This window comes from Salmo salar, chromosome 28 (genome assembly GCF_965601325.2).
Source record: "Salmo salar chromosome 28, fSalSal1, whole genome shotgun sequence".
Classification (NCBI taxonomy): Eukaryota; Metazoa; Chordata; class Actinopteri; order Salmoniformes; family Salmonidae; genus Salmo; species Salmo salar.
Genome location: NC_138318.1, coordinates 33,211,724 through 33,228,035, shown reverse-complemented (window position 1 = coordinate 33,228,035; position 16,312 = coordinate 33,211,724). Strand labels below are relative to the sequence as shown.

The following is a 16,312-nucleotide window of genomic DNA, read 5'->3' as shown; positions in this document are numbered from 1 at the left end:
TCTCCTCCTATGCCATCATCATGTCTCTCCTCCAATCTCATCATGTCTCTCCTCTCCTCCTATCCCATCATCATGTCTGTCCTCCTATAACATTGTCATGTCTCTCCTCCTATTCCATCATCATGTCTCTCCTCCGAGCTCATCATCATGTCTCTACTCCTATCCCATAATCAAATCTCTCCTCTCCTCCTACCCATCATGTCTTTCCTCTCCTCCTATCCCATCATCACGTCTCTCCTCTCTTCCTATCCCATCATCATGTCTTTCCTCTCCTCCTATCCCATCATCATTACTTTCCTCTCTTCCTATCCCATCATCAAGTCAATCCTCTCCTCCTATCCCATCATCATGTTTCTCCTCCTATCCCATCATCATGTCTTCCCTTTCCTCCTATCCCATAATCATGTCTCTCCTCTCCTCCTATCATCATGTCTTTCCTCTCCTCCTATCCCATCATCACGTCTATCCTCTCCTCCTATCCCGTCGTCACGTCTCTCCTCTCCTCCAATCCCATCATCATGCCTCTACTCCTATCCCATCATCATGTTTCTCCTTCTATCCCATCATCATGTCTTTCCTCTTATGCCATCATCATGTCTCTCCTCTCCTCCTATCCCATCATCATGTCTCTACTCCTATCCCATCATCATGTCTCTCCTGTCCTCCAATCCCGTCGTCACGTCTCTCCTCTCCTCCAATCCCATCATCATGCCTCTACTCCTATCCCATCATCATGTTTCTCCTTCTATCCCATCATCATGTCTTTCCTCTTATGCCATCATCATGTCTCTCCTCTCCTCCTATCCCATCATCATGTCTCTACTCCTATCCCATCATCATGTCTCTCCTGTCCTCCAATCCCTTCATCATGTCTCTCAACCTATTCCATCATCATGTCTCTCTTCAGATCTCATCATCATGTCTCTCCACCAATCCATCATCATGTCTCTCCTCTCCTCTCCTCCTATGCCATCATCATGTCTCTCCTCCAATCTCATCATGTCTCTCCTCTCCTCCTATCCCATCATCATGTCTCTCCTCCTATAACATTGTCATGTCTCTCCTCCTATTCCATCATCATGTCTCTCCTCCGAGCTCATCATCATGTCTCTACTCCTATCCCATAATCAAATCTCTCCTCTCCTCCTACCCATCATGTCTTTCCTCTCCTCCTATCCCATCATCACGTCTCTCCTCTCTTCCTATCCCATCATCATGTCTTTCCTCTCCTCCTATCCCATCATCATTACTTTCCTCTCTTCCTATCCCATCATCAAGTCAATCCTCTCCTCCTATCCCATCATCATGTTTCTCCTCCTATCCCATCATCATGTCTTCCCTTTCCTCCTATCCCATAATCATGTCTCTCCTCTCCTCCTATCATCATGTCTTTCCTCTCCTCCTATCCCATCATCACGTCTATCCTCTCCTCCTATCCCGTCGTCACGTCTCTCCTCTCCTCCAATCCCATCATCATGCCTCTACTCCTATCCCATCATCATGTTTCTCCTTCTATCCCATCATCATGTCTTTCCTCTTATGCCATCATCATGTCTCTCCTCTCCTCCTATCCCATCATCATGTCTCTACTCCTATCCCATCATCATGTCTCTCCTGTCCTCCAATCCCTTCATCATGTCTCTCAACCTATTCCATCATCATGTCTCTCTTCAGATCTCATCATCATGTCTCTCCACCAATCCATCATCATGTCTCTCCTCTCCTCTCCTCCTATAACATTGTCATGTCTCGCCTCCTATCCCAACATCATGCTTCTCCTCCTATCCCATCATCATGTCTTTCCTTTCCTCCTATCCCATCATCATGTCTCTCCTCTCCTCCAATCCCGTCATCATGTCTCTCCTTCTATCCCATCATCATGTTTCTCCTCTCCTCCAATCCCATCATCATGTCTCTCCTCTCCTCCTATAACATAGTCATGTCTTTCCTCCTATCCCATCATCATGTCTCTCCTCCTTTCCCATCATCATGTCTTTCTTCCTATCCCACCATCATGTCTCTCCTCCTATCTCATCATCATGTCTCTCCTCCTATCTCATGATCATGTCTCTCCTCCTATCTCATGATCATGTCTCTCCTCCTATCCCATCATGTCTCTCCTCTCCTCCTATCCCATCATCACGTCTCGCTTCTCTTCCTATCCCATCATCATGTCTTTCCTCTCCTCCAATCCCATCATCATTTCTTTCCTCTCCTCCTATCCATCATCACGTCTCTCCTCTCCTCTTATCCCATCATCATGTCTCTCCTCTTATCCCATCATCATGTCTCTCCTCCTATCCCATCATCATGTCTCTCCTCCTATCTCACCATCATGTCTCTCCTCTTCTCCTGTCTCATCATCATGTCTCTCCTCCTATCATATCATCATGTCTCTCCTCTTATCCCATCATCATGTCTCTCCTCTTATCCCATCATCATGTCTCTCCTCCTATCCCATCATCATGTCTCCTCTCCTATCTCATCATCATGTCTCTCTTCCTATCTCATCATCATATCTCTCCTCCTATCTCATCATCATGTCTCTCCTCTTATCCCATCATCATGTCTCTCCTCTCCTCCTATCCCATCATCATGTCTCTCCTCTTATCCCATCATCATGTCTCTCCTCTCCTCCTATCCCATCATCATGTCTCTCCTCCTATCCCATCATCATGTCTCTCCTCTCCTCCTATCCCATCATCATGTCTCTCCTCCTATCCCATCATCATGTCTCTCCTCTCCTCCTATCCCATCATCATGTCTCTCCTCTTATCCCATCATCATGTCTCTCCTCTTATCCCATCATCATGTCTCTCCTCTCCTCGTGTCCCATCATCATGTTTATCCTCCAATCCCATCATCATGTCTCTCCTCCTATCCCATCATCATGTCTCTCTTCCTATCCCATCATCATGTCTCTCCTCCTATCCCATCATCATGTCTCTCCACCAATCCATCATCATGTCTCTCCTCTCCTCCTATCCCATCATAATGTCTCTCCTTTTATCCCATCATCATGTCTCTCCTCTCCTTCTATCTCTTCACCATGTCTCTCCTCTTATCCCATCACGCCCCCCATCCCCCGTCTCTCCTCTCCTCCTATCCCATCATAATGTCTCTCCTCTTATTCCATCATCATGACTCTCCTCTCCTCCTAACCCACCATGATGTCTCTCCTCTCCTCCTATCTCTTCATCAATTCTCTCCTCTCTTCCTATCCCATCATAATTTCAATTCTTTTATCCCTTCATCACGTCTTTCCTCCTATCTCATCACCATTTTCCCAAGATGGCGTAGCAGTCAGATGTCTTTGTCTTCCTCTTGTCATGTCCCGTGTTTATATATTTTTATGTCTTTTTTCTTCTCAATTTAAAAAAATATATTTTTCTTAACCTCAACTTCAACATACTCTCCTGCAATCCGCCTCACCCAATGTGGTATGGATCTGCTATTTTCTTTACTCTTGAACCGGAACCCCCAACAGCAGCTAGCCAGCTAACTACCTACTTGCTAGTTGTCAGCTAGCCACTGCTTGCTGTCTTCAGCTAACCTTTAGCCCGGACAACTTTTGTCAGTCTGCACAGCGCGACTCAAACCAGAGCAAATCGGACTTATTTTTCTCCATATGTTCAGATTCCTACATCAAGCTCTGAACTTTTTTTCTTTAGTATTTTTTTTTAATGAACACAACAAATACAAAAAACCCTGAAATATACAAACAAGAGTACAAAACCTAACAGACAGGGGTATTACATATCAAGATTCATTTTCAATTTGTTAAATACTTTTATGGTGCGTATTGCTTTTTTGTTTTTACATTTACTGATCATTTCAAAATAATATTTCAATTCCATCTTAAATAATGTGAAAGGGGGTTTGTTCTCTGCCCTCTGCATTTTATGGACAAAGAATCTTCCATGAAAGATAAACAAATGAACAATGAAAGTTAAATCAGGGTCCATATCATTTGGTTCAAAATAAAACATAATATCAGAGTCTTTCAAATGAACATTAATAGTAGTTTCTTTGAAAATAAAATCTTCTAACTCACACCAAAATCTTCTGACATAAGAGCAGTCCCAAAATAAATGGTCAAGAGTCTCTGGTTCACAACCACAAAATACACATTTGTTATCAATAGCTATTTTAAATCTGTGTATAATAAAGGTTTTTACAGGGTAGATTCTATGAATGAGTTTGAATGATACTTCTTTCACCTTATTAGATATACAATATTTACCAGATAACAACGAAACTTTGTTCCTGTTCACTTGTCCTAGGATTGTATTCCAGTACATTTTAGCAGAGGGAATAGTAACATATCGACATAGTTTCCTTATATACATGTTATTACATTTATAGTTTAAAATGCCAATTCCTTCTAGTTGTATTGAGGCTACAAAATCCTCAACAGTTGCACTTGGAGTATTGTTATATTCTCCTAAAAGAAGAATAGCACCTTTAGGGACAGCTCTAACAACCAGTAGATACTCCTCAGGAGTGAATGTAACATTGTGTGTTCTAATAAATTCTGGATAATCATATAGTTGTCCATCATTGTTCAGTAATTGTTTAACCCAAATAATGTTGATGTCAAACCAGTTCTGGAAAAACAAAGACTTATTTTTGTATTTTATGTCTTTATTATTCCAGATTGTATACCTATGAGGGGAAAAATTGTGTTTGTACATGAGGTTCCAAGTTAGAAGTTAGAAGCTTAATAAGAATTTTACCCATATCAAAGTTGCATTTGAGTAAGAATTCTAGACCACCAATTTGTTGGAATATTAAATTAGGGATGATATTCCAGATGCAATCCTTATTTCTTAAATAGTTTTGCATCCATTTAATTTTTAATATTATATTAGAGGTTTTAAAATCCAGAGCATTCAACCCTCCCTCACCTTGGGTGCTACATATTACTGCTTTTCTTAAATAATGTGGTTTATTCCTCCATATGAAGTTAAATCATTTCGTATCAACCATTTTAGTTACTGACAGAGGAACATCCAAGGCAAGGGAGGTAAACTAATCTGGGCACTAATCTGGTTATTAAGAAAGATCTCTTAATAACCAGGAGTTAAATCTCTTTCCAATTTTCTCTACAATAGGAGAGAAATTTAAGTTGGCCCTTTCTTTCTGATCTTTGCTAACTGTAATACTAAGATATGTGATCACATCTTTTACAGGGATATTACATACTGAGTTTAAGTCACATCTTTTCAACGCAAATAATTCACATTTCCTAATATTCAGAGATAAACCTGATACATGTGTGAAGGCATTAATACACTCAATAGCTTTCTTGACTTCATTATGATCGTTCAAAAAAATGGTGGTGTCGTCAGCCAATTGTGAACATTTTATCTCTTTGTCTTGTATCTGAATACCCCTAAAACTATCCTTATTTATATGAAGTGCCATAACTTGTGTGACCAATAAAAATCTGAAAGGAGAAATTGGACATCCTTGTTTAATTCCATGTCTAATGTCAAATCTTTCTGAAGTTCCATGGGATAATTTAACAGAGCTGTTACTATTATTGTAAAGTGTCTTAATTACATTTTGAAAATATTGACCAAAACAAAAAAATCGAAGAGTCTCAAAAAGAAAATAATGTTCAACTGTATCAAATGCCTTGTAAAAGTCTACAAATAAAATAAAGCTATCTTCCATAATGTGCTCATTGTAGTCTATCAAGTCCAATACTAGTCGAATATTATTACATATATGTCTGCCCTTCATAAAACCAGACTGGGTATCATCAATGATTTGGTCAAGACCTTTTTTAAGTCTTTCTGCAAAGATGGATGCAAGTATCTTTCCATCATTGTTCATTAATGTGATTGGTCTCCAATTTTCTAACATCATAGAATCTTTGTTTGGTTTGGGTATTACAGAAATTAAGCCCTGTGTCATAGAAACAGGCAGGACCCCTAAATCCCTTGCCTCCTTAAAAACATTAAATATAAATTCAATAATATCCCCCTGAAAATATTTATAGAATTCACTGATAATGCCATCATTCCCTGGAGATTTGTTCTCTTTTAACTTGCTGATACATTTTTTTATTTCATTAATAGAAATAATTTCATCACAAGACTTTTGGAAGTCTTCATCTATGAATTTTGCACAGTCTTTGACAGAGTCTAGAAAGGCAGATATGTCACTAGTAGGACAGGCATTACTGGTATAAAGGTTACCATAGAATTCCGAAACATATTTTGAAATATCTTTGGGGTTTTCATTTTCTTTGCCATCTATATTGAGCTTATGAATAGATGTAAATTCAGAATTCTTTCTTTCTAAATTGTAAAAGTATTTTGTATTTTTTTCACCTTCCTCCAACCATCTTCTTGATCTTACAAATGCCCCTTTTGCTCTCTCTTCATACATTTGGTCCATATCTAGTTGTAAAGAGAATAACTGACCCTTTCCTTCTTCATCAAGGTCCTCCATAGAGATTAGAGAAAGTATTTATCGTCCCTTGATCTTTTATGTTCAGCAATTTCTTTACCTCTCTTCATGGCTGTTTGTCTTATTTCATACTTCATTAATTTCTAATATTTCCCATAAGACTTAAATAGTTGGGCTTTCCTCCAATTGTCTTGTATAATATCTTTGGCATCCATCTTGAAATGATCATCTTCCAACAGTCTGCTATTGAGTTTCCAATAACTCCGATTCGGTTTAACTTCAGATCTATTAATATTTAAAGATAAGAATATAACTTTATGATCAGTAAGAATTTATGGTTCAATTGATACCTTGACTACAGAATTATCTAATGAATTAGAAATCAACCAGAAATCAATTCTAGACTGTCTGGACATGTCCTTGTTACTCCAAGTGAATTCCTTTTTATCAGGATATTTAGAACTCCAAATATCGACTAATCCAAGACCAAGACATAGGTTATTAAACTCAGGATTAACTTTGCAGGATCTGTTAGGAGGGGGATATCTGTCAATCATCATATTAGATACAGAATTAAAATCTTAAAGATCATTTTGATATCCTGAAATACACCTATAACTCTATTAATTTCTTCTTCAAATTCTTGAAATAATATCCTGTTCTTTGGTTTGTTGTTGGATGCATAAATATTCCCTAATAAAAACATTTCACTGTTGAAATTTACTGTTAAAATTAACCAACGTCCAGAGTGGTGAGTCTTACTACTGATGACCTTCCCTTTAAATGCACCTCTTAAAACTGCTACACCTGCAGAGTGGTGAGTCTTACTACTGATGACCTTCCCTTTAAATGCACCTCTTAAAACTGCTACACCTGCAGAGTGGTTGTTGCCATATGATAACCAGATATCATTGCCCCATTGATTTTTCCAAAAACATAGATCGGAAGAACAAGCATGAGTCTCTTGTAAAAAGTAAAAGTCTGCATTAAACCGTTTGCAATACAGGAAAATGGCCTTATGCTTGAGTAAATTATGAATACCCCTGATATTAATTGAACAAAGAGATAAAGACAAACATCAACCAACAACCTTGTAATGCTAATATAAGCTTTTCCTAAGGATATGTAACTCAAAAGGATGTCCATCCCATTATTAACCTCCAACAAAGAAACTAAAAAAACATTGGTCATAAAATTACCAAAGTATTGTTACTCCCACAAGGGGGAGACATTGTGTAGACTTTACAATAAGCAGTTATTCACCTATAGTTGGTGTTTAGTTTACCAGTTCTAAGGTCAGCCTTTTCTCATTCAAGTGTTTGTGTACATTTTTATAATAAAAGGCTGCTTTTCACCTGGTAATCAGTTTTTGGCCTGACAGTTCTGTCCGAGTTAGACTCTGGCTCTCACTCAAATGTTCTAATTTGGCCGCATTTCTTTCCCATCAATGATCACTCTTGCACCGATAAAAAATGCAGTTTTCCCTGCCTTTCGAGCTGCAGCCACCATCGGCCACAGTTTCTCTCTTGTCACTTTGTCTGCTGAGGTCAGATCCTCCGTGAACCTCAATTTCTGTTTGATGAGGAATTCACAATTCTTTGCTCGCCTCCAAAGAAGATCCCGTGTAGATCTGTTGGTGAAGCGGATTATGTTTCTCCTCGGTCTCTTGTCTTGATCCTTAAGTCGTCCCAAACGATGGACATTTTCCTGAAGTTTGGCTTTTGATTCGGGAATGACAGCTCCACAGATGTCAACAACTCTGAATTTGATGTCCTCACCCGCCTGCTCTGGAATTCCATAGAGCCTCAGGTTCCACCTGCACTGGTATCTCTCCGCCTCATTCACCTTTTGCTCGAGTTCAGCCACCTTCTTTTCATTTTCCTGGCAGATAACTTCCACTTTCTTCATGTCACTTTTGAGGGTTTTCACTTCTCCAAAGATAAAGTCAACAGATTTTTTAATGGCCTCAATTTTTATCGTATTCTCCCTAACCATGACCTCCAAGCCATTTGCCCTTTCATCTATCTTTGCTGTCAAAAGCATTACAATATTGTTTTGCATCTCAAGAAGTGACATACCCTCTGGCATCTCATCTTTTTCCCCTGGGGCTTGACTGGGGTGCCGGGGTCGTAAGGTAAAGGCCTGAGCTGGGGACTGGAGGGGTGCAAAATGTGAGCATTGTTGTCCGTGCTCACCGCATTTTCCTCACCCATTGCAGTATTTCCCCCCACAGTTACATTCTGAAGAGGAGTACCCAAAATCTTACTATCTTTTGTGGTTAATTGTCCATCTGACGATCTCTCCATTTCTTTCCTTTTGGTTCTGGTCGTGGCAGTTCCCATGTACGTTCAACAAGCTAGTTTTTGAGCTAGCTAACTTATCAGGCTGTCTAGTGTTGTCGCAAACTTTGTTTTAGAGCTGAATAACTTGCAGAAAGTAATCAATTACTTTGGTAAATAAACTAAACCATATTCATACAGGGTTTTATGACCGTAGAAATCATCCAATGGTCATAATTGGGTAAGGAAATCCAATAATTCCTTCAGCTACCAAAATAAATTGTCTGCACTGACCGCCATCTTGCGCGCCTCTCTGAATCTTTTCACCTGGATCATCCCAGCTAGCTAGCTGCTATCCGAGTTGCCACTCCTGGCTAACGTCTCTGTCCTGAAGCAAGAACCAATTAACCTAGAGCTAGCCTGTGATAGGCCCATCTCCCGGCTAGCTGAAGAGGTCCATCAGCCACTCCTTGGGCTACAATACCTATTTTGCCAATTGGCCTGGACCCCTTTTACTGCCGACACGGAGCCCCGCTGATACATCACGACTGGACTACCGACGTAAACCCGAGGGGGTTTTTCAACTGGCTCCTCCGTCGCAACGTCCCCTGAATGCCCATCTGCTAGCCGAGACCCGCTAGCTGTCTAGAGCATATTGGACTGTTAGCTGAAGAGGCACATCGGACAAATTCTTTGGCCACTATACCTAATTTGCCAATTGGCCTGGACCCTTTTACCACGGAGCCCTGCTGATCCATCAGGACTGGTCTGCCAACGTAACAGCACGAGGGTGCTACAACAGACTTATTCCGTCGCGACGTCCCTCTAAGGCCTTTCTGCTAGCTTGCTAGCCCCGGCCCGCTAGCTGTCTGAATTGCCGTGTCTCCAGCCCGCCAAGCTACTCACTGGACCCCTATGATCACTCGGTTACGCATGCCTCTCCCTAATGTCAATATGCCTTGTCCATTACTGTCCTGGTTAGTGATTATTGTCTTATTTCATTGTAGAGCCTCTAGGCCTGCTCAATACGCCTTAGCTAACCCTTTAGCTTAGCTAACCCCACCTCCCACACATGCGGTGACCTCACCTGGTTTAAATTATGTTTCTAGAGACAATATCTCTCTCATCGTCACTCAATGCATAGGTTTACCTCCACTGTATTCACATCCTACCATACCTTTGTCTGTACATTATGCCCAGAAACCTGCTCCTTTTACTCTCTGTTACGAACGTAATAGACGACCAGTTCTTATGTCCTTTAGCCGTACCCTAATCCTACTCCACCTCTGTTCCTCTGGTGATGTAGAGGTTAATCCAGGCCCTGCAGTGCCTAGATCCACTCCCATTCCCCAGGCGCTCTCATTTGTTGACTTCTGTAAATGTAAAAGCCTTGGTTTCATGCATGTTAACATTAGAAGCCTCCTCCCTAAGCCGTGTCTGAATCCTGGCTTAGGAAGACCACCAAAAACCCTGAAATTTCCATCCTTAACTATAACATTTTCTGACAAGATAGAACTGCCAAATGGGGCAGAGTTGCAATCTACTGCAGAGATAGCCTGCAGAGTTCTGTCTTACTATCCAGGTCTGTGCCCAAACAATTTGAGCTTCTACTTTTAAAAATCCACCTTTCCAGAAACAAGTCTCTTACCGTTGCCGCTTGCGATAGACCACCTTCTGCCCGCAGCTGTGCCCTGGACACCATATGTGAATTGATTGCCCCCCATCTATCTTCAGAGCTTGTGCTGTTAATTAACCTCTTACATCTAGACGTTCCGCTAGCGGAACACCTGCTCCAATATCCAATGATGGGCGTGGCGCGAAATACAAACTCCTCTAAAATCCGAAAACTTCAATTTTTCAAACATATGACTATTTTACAGCATTTTAAAGACAAGACTCTCGTTAATCTAACCACACTGTCCGATTTCAAAAAGGCTTTACAGCGAAAACAAAACATTAGATTATGTCAGCAGAGTACCCAGCCAGAAATAATCAGACACCCATTTTTCAAGCTAGCATATAATGTCACAAAAAACAAAACCACAGCTAAATGCAGCACTAACCTTTGATGATCTTCATCAGATGACAACCCTAGGACATTATGTTATACAATGCATGCATGTTTTGTTCAATCAAGTTCATATTTATATCAAAAAACAGCTTTTTTACATTAGCATGTGACGTTCAGAACTAGCATACCCCCCGCAAACATCCGGTGAATTTACTAAATTACTCACGATAAACGTTCACAAAAAAACATAACAATTATTTTAAGAATTATAGATACAGAACTCCTCTATGCACTCGATATGTCCGATTTTAATATAGCTTTTCGGTGAAAGCACATTTTGCAATATTCTCAGTAGATAGCCCAGCCATCACGGCTAGCCATTTAGACACCGACCAAGTTTAGCCCTGACCAAACTCCGATTTACTATTACAAAAGTTTGATTACCTTTGTTGTCTTCGTCAGAATGCACTCCCAGGACTGCTACTTCATTAACAAATGTTGGTTTGGTCCAAAATAATCCATCGTTATATCCAAATAGCAGCGTTTTGTTCGTGCGTTCAAGACACTATCCGAAGTGTAAATAAGGGTCACGAGCACGGCGCAATTCGTGACAAAAGATTTCTAAATATTTCATTACCATACTTCGAAGCATGTCAACCGCTGTTTAAAATCCATTTTTATGCCAGTTTTCTCGTAAAAAAGCGATAATATTCAGACCTGGAATCTGCGTTTAGGTAAACAGAGGAGCAGCTTCTGTCGACGCGGGCACGCGCCTGAGTCTCACAGTACTGTAACCAGCCACTACCCAAACGCGCTACTTTGTTTCAACCAGAGCCTGCAAAGCCATGATTTAGCTTTTTGCCGCCTTCTGAGAGCCCATAGGAGCCGTAGGAAGTGTCACGTAACAGCAGAGATCCTCTGTAATGGATAGAGATGGCAAAGAAGGCCAAGAAATGGTCAGACAGGGTACTTCCTGTACAGAATCTTCTCAGGTTTTGGCCTGCCAAATGAGTTCTGTTATACTCACAGACACCATTCAAACAGTTTTAGAAACTTTGGAGTGTTTTCTATCCAAAGCTAATAATTATATGCATATTCTAGTTTCTGGGCAGGAGTAATAATCAGATTAAATCGGGTACGTTTTTTATCCGGCTGTGAAAATACTGCCCCCTATCCATAACAGGTTAAGTGACCTAAACTGGGACATGCTTAACACCCCGGCCATCCAACAATCTAAACGTGATGCCCTCAATCTTACACAAATTATCAATGAACCTACCAGGTACAACCCCAAATCCGTAAACACGGGCACACTCATAGATATCATTCTAACCAACGTGCCCTCCAAGTACACCTCTGCTGTCTTCAACCAGGTTCTCAGCGATCACTGCCTCATTGCCTTCGTCCGTAATGGGTCTGCGGTCAAACGACCACCCCTCATCACTGTCAAACACTCCCTAAAACACTTCAGCGAGCAGGCCTTTCTAATCGACCTGGCCTGGATATCCTGGAAGGATATTGACCTCATTCCGTCAGTAGAGGATAACTGGTTATTCTTTAAAAGTGCTTTCCTCACCATCTTAAATAAGCATGCCCCATTCAAAAAATGTAGAACCAGGAACAGATATAGCCCTTGGTTCACTCCAGACCTGACTGCCCTTGACCAGCATAAAAACATTCTGTGGCGTACTGCATTAGCATCGAATAGCCCCCGCAATATGCAACTTTTCGGGGAAGTTAGGAACCAATATACACAGGCAGTTATGAAAGCAAAGGCTAGCCTTTTCAAATAGAAATTTGCATCCTGTAGCACAAACTCCAAAAAGTTCTGGGACACTGTAAAGTCCATGGAAAATAAGAGCACCTCCTCCCAGCTGCCTACTGCGGAGGCTAGGAAACACTGTCACCACCGATAAATCCACGATAATTGACAATTTCAATAAGCATTTTTCTACGGCTGGCCATGCTTTCCACCTGGCTACCCCTACCACGGTCAACAGCACTGCACCCCCCACAGCAACTTGCCCAAGCCTCCCCCATTTCTCCTTCACCCAAATCCAGATAGATGATGTTCTGAAAGAGCTGCAAAATCTGGACCCTACAAATCAGCCAGGCTAGACAATCTGGACCCTCTCTTTCTAAAATTATCAGCTGAAATTGTTGCAACCCCTATTACTAGCCTGCTCAACCTCTCTTTCGTATCGTCTGACATCCCCAAAGATTGGAAAGCTGCCGTGGTCATCCCCCTCTTCAAATGGGAGACACTTTAGACCCAAACTGCTACAGACATATATCTATCCTACCCTGCCTTTCTAAAGTCTTCGAAAGCCAAGTTAACAAACAGATCACCGACCATTTCAAATCCCACCGAACATTCTCCGCTATGCAATCGGTTTTCAGAGCTGGTCATGGGTGCACCTCAGCCACGCTCAAGGTCCTAAACGATATCATAACCGCCATCGATAAGAGACAATACTGTGCAGCTGAATTCATCGACCTGGCCAAGGCTTTCGACTATGTCAATCACCACATTCTTATCGGCAGACTCAACAGCCTTGGTTTCTCAAATGACTGCCACGCCTGTTTCACCAACTGTTTCTCTGACAGAGTTCAGTGTGTCAAATCGAAGGGCCTGTTGTCCGGACCTCAGTCTCCATGGGGGTGCCGCAGGGTTCAATTTTCAGGCCGACTCTTTTCTCTGTATACATCAATGATGTCGCTCTTGCTGCTGGTGATTCTCTGATCCACCTCTACGCAGATGACACCATTCTGTATACTTCTGGCCCTTCTTTGGACACTGTGTTAACTAACCTCCAGACGAGCTTCAATTCCATACAACTCTCCTTCCGTGGCCTCCAACTACTCATAAAACGCAAGTAAAACTAAATGCATGCTCTTCAAACGATCGCTGCCCATACCTACCTGCCCGTCCAGCATCACTACTCTAGACGGTTTTGACTTGAATATGTGGACAACTACAAATACCTAGGTGTCTGGTTAGACTTTAAACTCTCCTTCCAGACTCACATTAAGCATCTCCAATCCAAAATTAAATATAGAATTGGCTTCCTACTTCACAACAAAGCATCCTTCAGTCATGCTGCCAAACATTCCCTCGTAAAACTGACTATCCTACCGATCCTTGACTTCGATGATGTCATTTACAAAATAGCCTCCAACACTCTACTCAGCAAATTGGATGCAGTCTATCACAGTGCCATCCATTTTGTCACCAAAGCCCCATATACTACCCACCACGTGACCTGTATGCTCTCGTTGGCTGGCCCTCGCTTCATATTCATCGCCAAACCCACTGGCTCCAGGTCATCTATAAGTCTTTGCTAGGTAAATCCCAGCCTTATCTCAGCTCACTGGTCACCATAGCAGCACCCACCGGTAGCATGCGCTCCAGCAAGTATATTTCACTGGTCACCCCCAAAGCCAATTCCTCCTTTGGCCGCCTTTCCTTTCAGTTCTCTGCTGCCAATAACTGGAACGAACTGCAAATATCAATGAAGCTGGAGATTCATATCTCACTCACTAATTTTAAGCACCAGCTGTCAGAGCAGCTCACAGATCACTGCACTTGTACATAGCCCATCTGTAAATAGCCCATCCAACTACCTCATCCCCATACTGTTATATATTTTATTTATTTTGCTCCTTTGCACCCCAGTATCTCTACTTGCACACTCATCTTCTGCACATCTATCACTCCAGTGTTTATTGCACTATTGTAATTATTTCGCCATGACCTATTTATTGCCTTAACTCCCTTATCCTACCTCATTTGCACACACTTTATTGCCTTTTCTATTGTATTATTGACAGTATGTTTGTTTATTCCATGTGTAACACTGTGTTGTTGTTTGTGTCGCACTGCTTTGCTTTATCTTGGCCAGGTCGCAGTTGTAAATGAGAACTTGTTCTCAACTAGCCTACCTGGTTAAATAAAGGTGAAATAAATCAAATAAAAATCACGTCTCTCCTCTGATCCCATCATCATGTCTCTCCTCCTCTCCCATCAGCATGTCTCTCATCTCCTCCTATCCCATCACTTCACTCCTCCTATCCCATTATCATGTCTCTCCTCTCCTCCTATCCCATCATCATGTCTCTCCTTTTTTTAATCATCATGTCTCTCCTCTCCTCTTATCCCATCATCATGTCTTTCATCTCCTCCTATCCCATCATCATGTCTCTCCTGTCCTCCTATCCCATCATCATGTCTCTCCTCCTATCCCATCATCATGTCTCTCCTCACCTCCTGTGCCATCATCATGTCTCTCCTCCCCTCCAATCCCATCATCATGTCTTTCATCTCCTCCAATCCCATCATCATGTCTTTCATCTCATCCTATCCCATCATCATGTCTCTCCTTTCTTCCTATCCCATCATCATGTCTCTCCTTTCCTCCTATCCCATCAACATGTCTCTCCTCCTATCCCATCATGATGTCTCTCCTCATATCCCATCATCATGTCTCTACTCTCCTCCTATCACATCATGCGTCACTCCTCCTATCCCATCCTTTTGTCTCTCATCCCCTCCTATCCTATCATCATGTCTCTCCTCTACTCCTATCCCATCATCATGTCTCTGTTCTCCTCCTCTCACATCAGCATGTCTCTCATCTCCTCCTATCCCATCATCATGTCTCTCCTACTATCCCATAATCATGTCTCTCCTCTCCTCCTATCCCATCATCATGTCTCTGTTCTCCTCCTCTCACATCAGCATGTCTCTCATCTCCTCCTATCCCATCATCATGTCTTTCATCTCCTCCTATCCCATCATCATGTCTTTCATCTCATCCTATCCCATCATCATGTCTCTCCTTTCCTCCTATCCCATCAACATGTCTCTCCTCCTATCCCATCATCATGTCTCTCCTCCTATCCCATCATGATGTCTCTCCTCATATCCCATCATCATGTCTCTACTCTCCTCATATCACATCATGCGTCACTCCTCCTATCCCATCCTTTTGTCTCTCATCCCCTCCTATCCCATCATCATGTCTCTGTTCTCCTCCTCTCACATCAGCATGTCTCTCATCTCCTCCTATCCCATCATCATGTCTCTCCTACTATCCCATAATCATGTCTCTCCTCTCCTCCTATCCCATCATCATGTCTCTCCTCTTCTCCCATCAGCATGTCTCTCCTCTCTTCCTATCCAATCATCTTGTCTCCCCTCTTATGCCATCATCACATCTCTCCTCCAATCCCATCATCATGTCTCTCCTCTCCTCCTATCCCATCACTTCACTCCTCCGATCCCATCCTCATGTCTCTACTCTCCTCCTATTCCATCATCATGTCTCTCCTCTCTTCCTATCCAATCATCTTGTCTCACCTCCTATCCCTTCATCATGTCTCCCCTATCCTCCTATCCCATCATAATTTCTCTCCTCCTATCCCTTCATCATGTCTCCCCTCTCCTCCTATCCCATCATCATGTCTCTCCTCCTATCCCATCATCATGTATCTCCTCACCTCCTATCCCATCATCATGTCTCTCCTCTTATTACATCTAGACGTCTCTCCTCTCCTCCTATCCCATAAGTATGTCTCTCCTCCTATCCCATAATTGTCTCTC

The 16,312-nt window shown here is 42.0% G+C and overlaps 1 pseudogene across 1 annotated transcript in view; it reads left to right on the top strand.

The window, feature by feature from the left end:
- The window catches only part of LOC106589866 (RNA binding protein fox-1 homolog 3-like), a 919,181-nt pseudogene that overhangs the window by 861,210 nt on the left and 41,659 nt on the right, over positions 1-16,312 (top strand). The gene's annotated exons all lie outside the window — the stretch shown is intronic.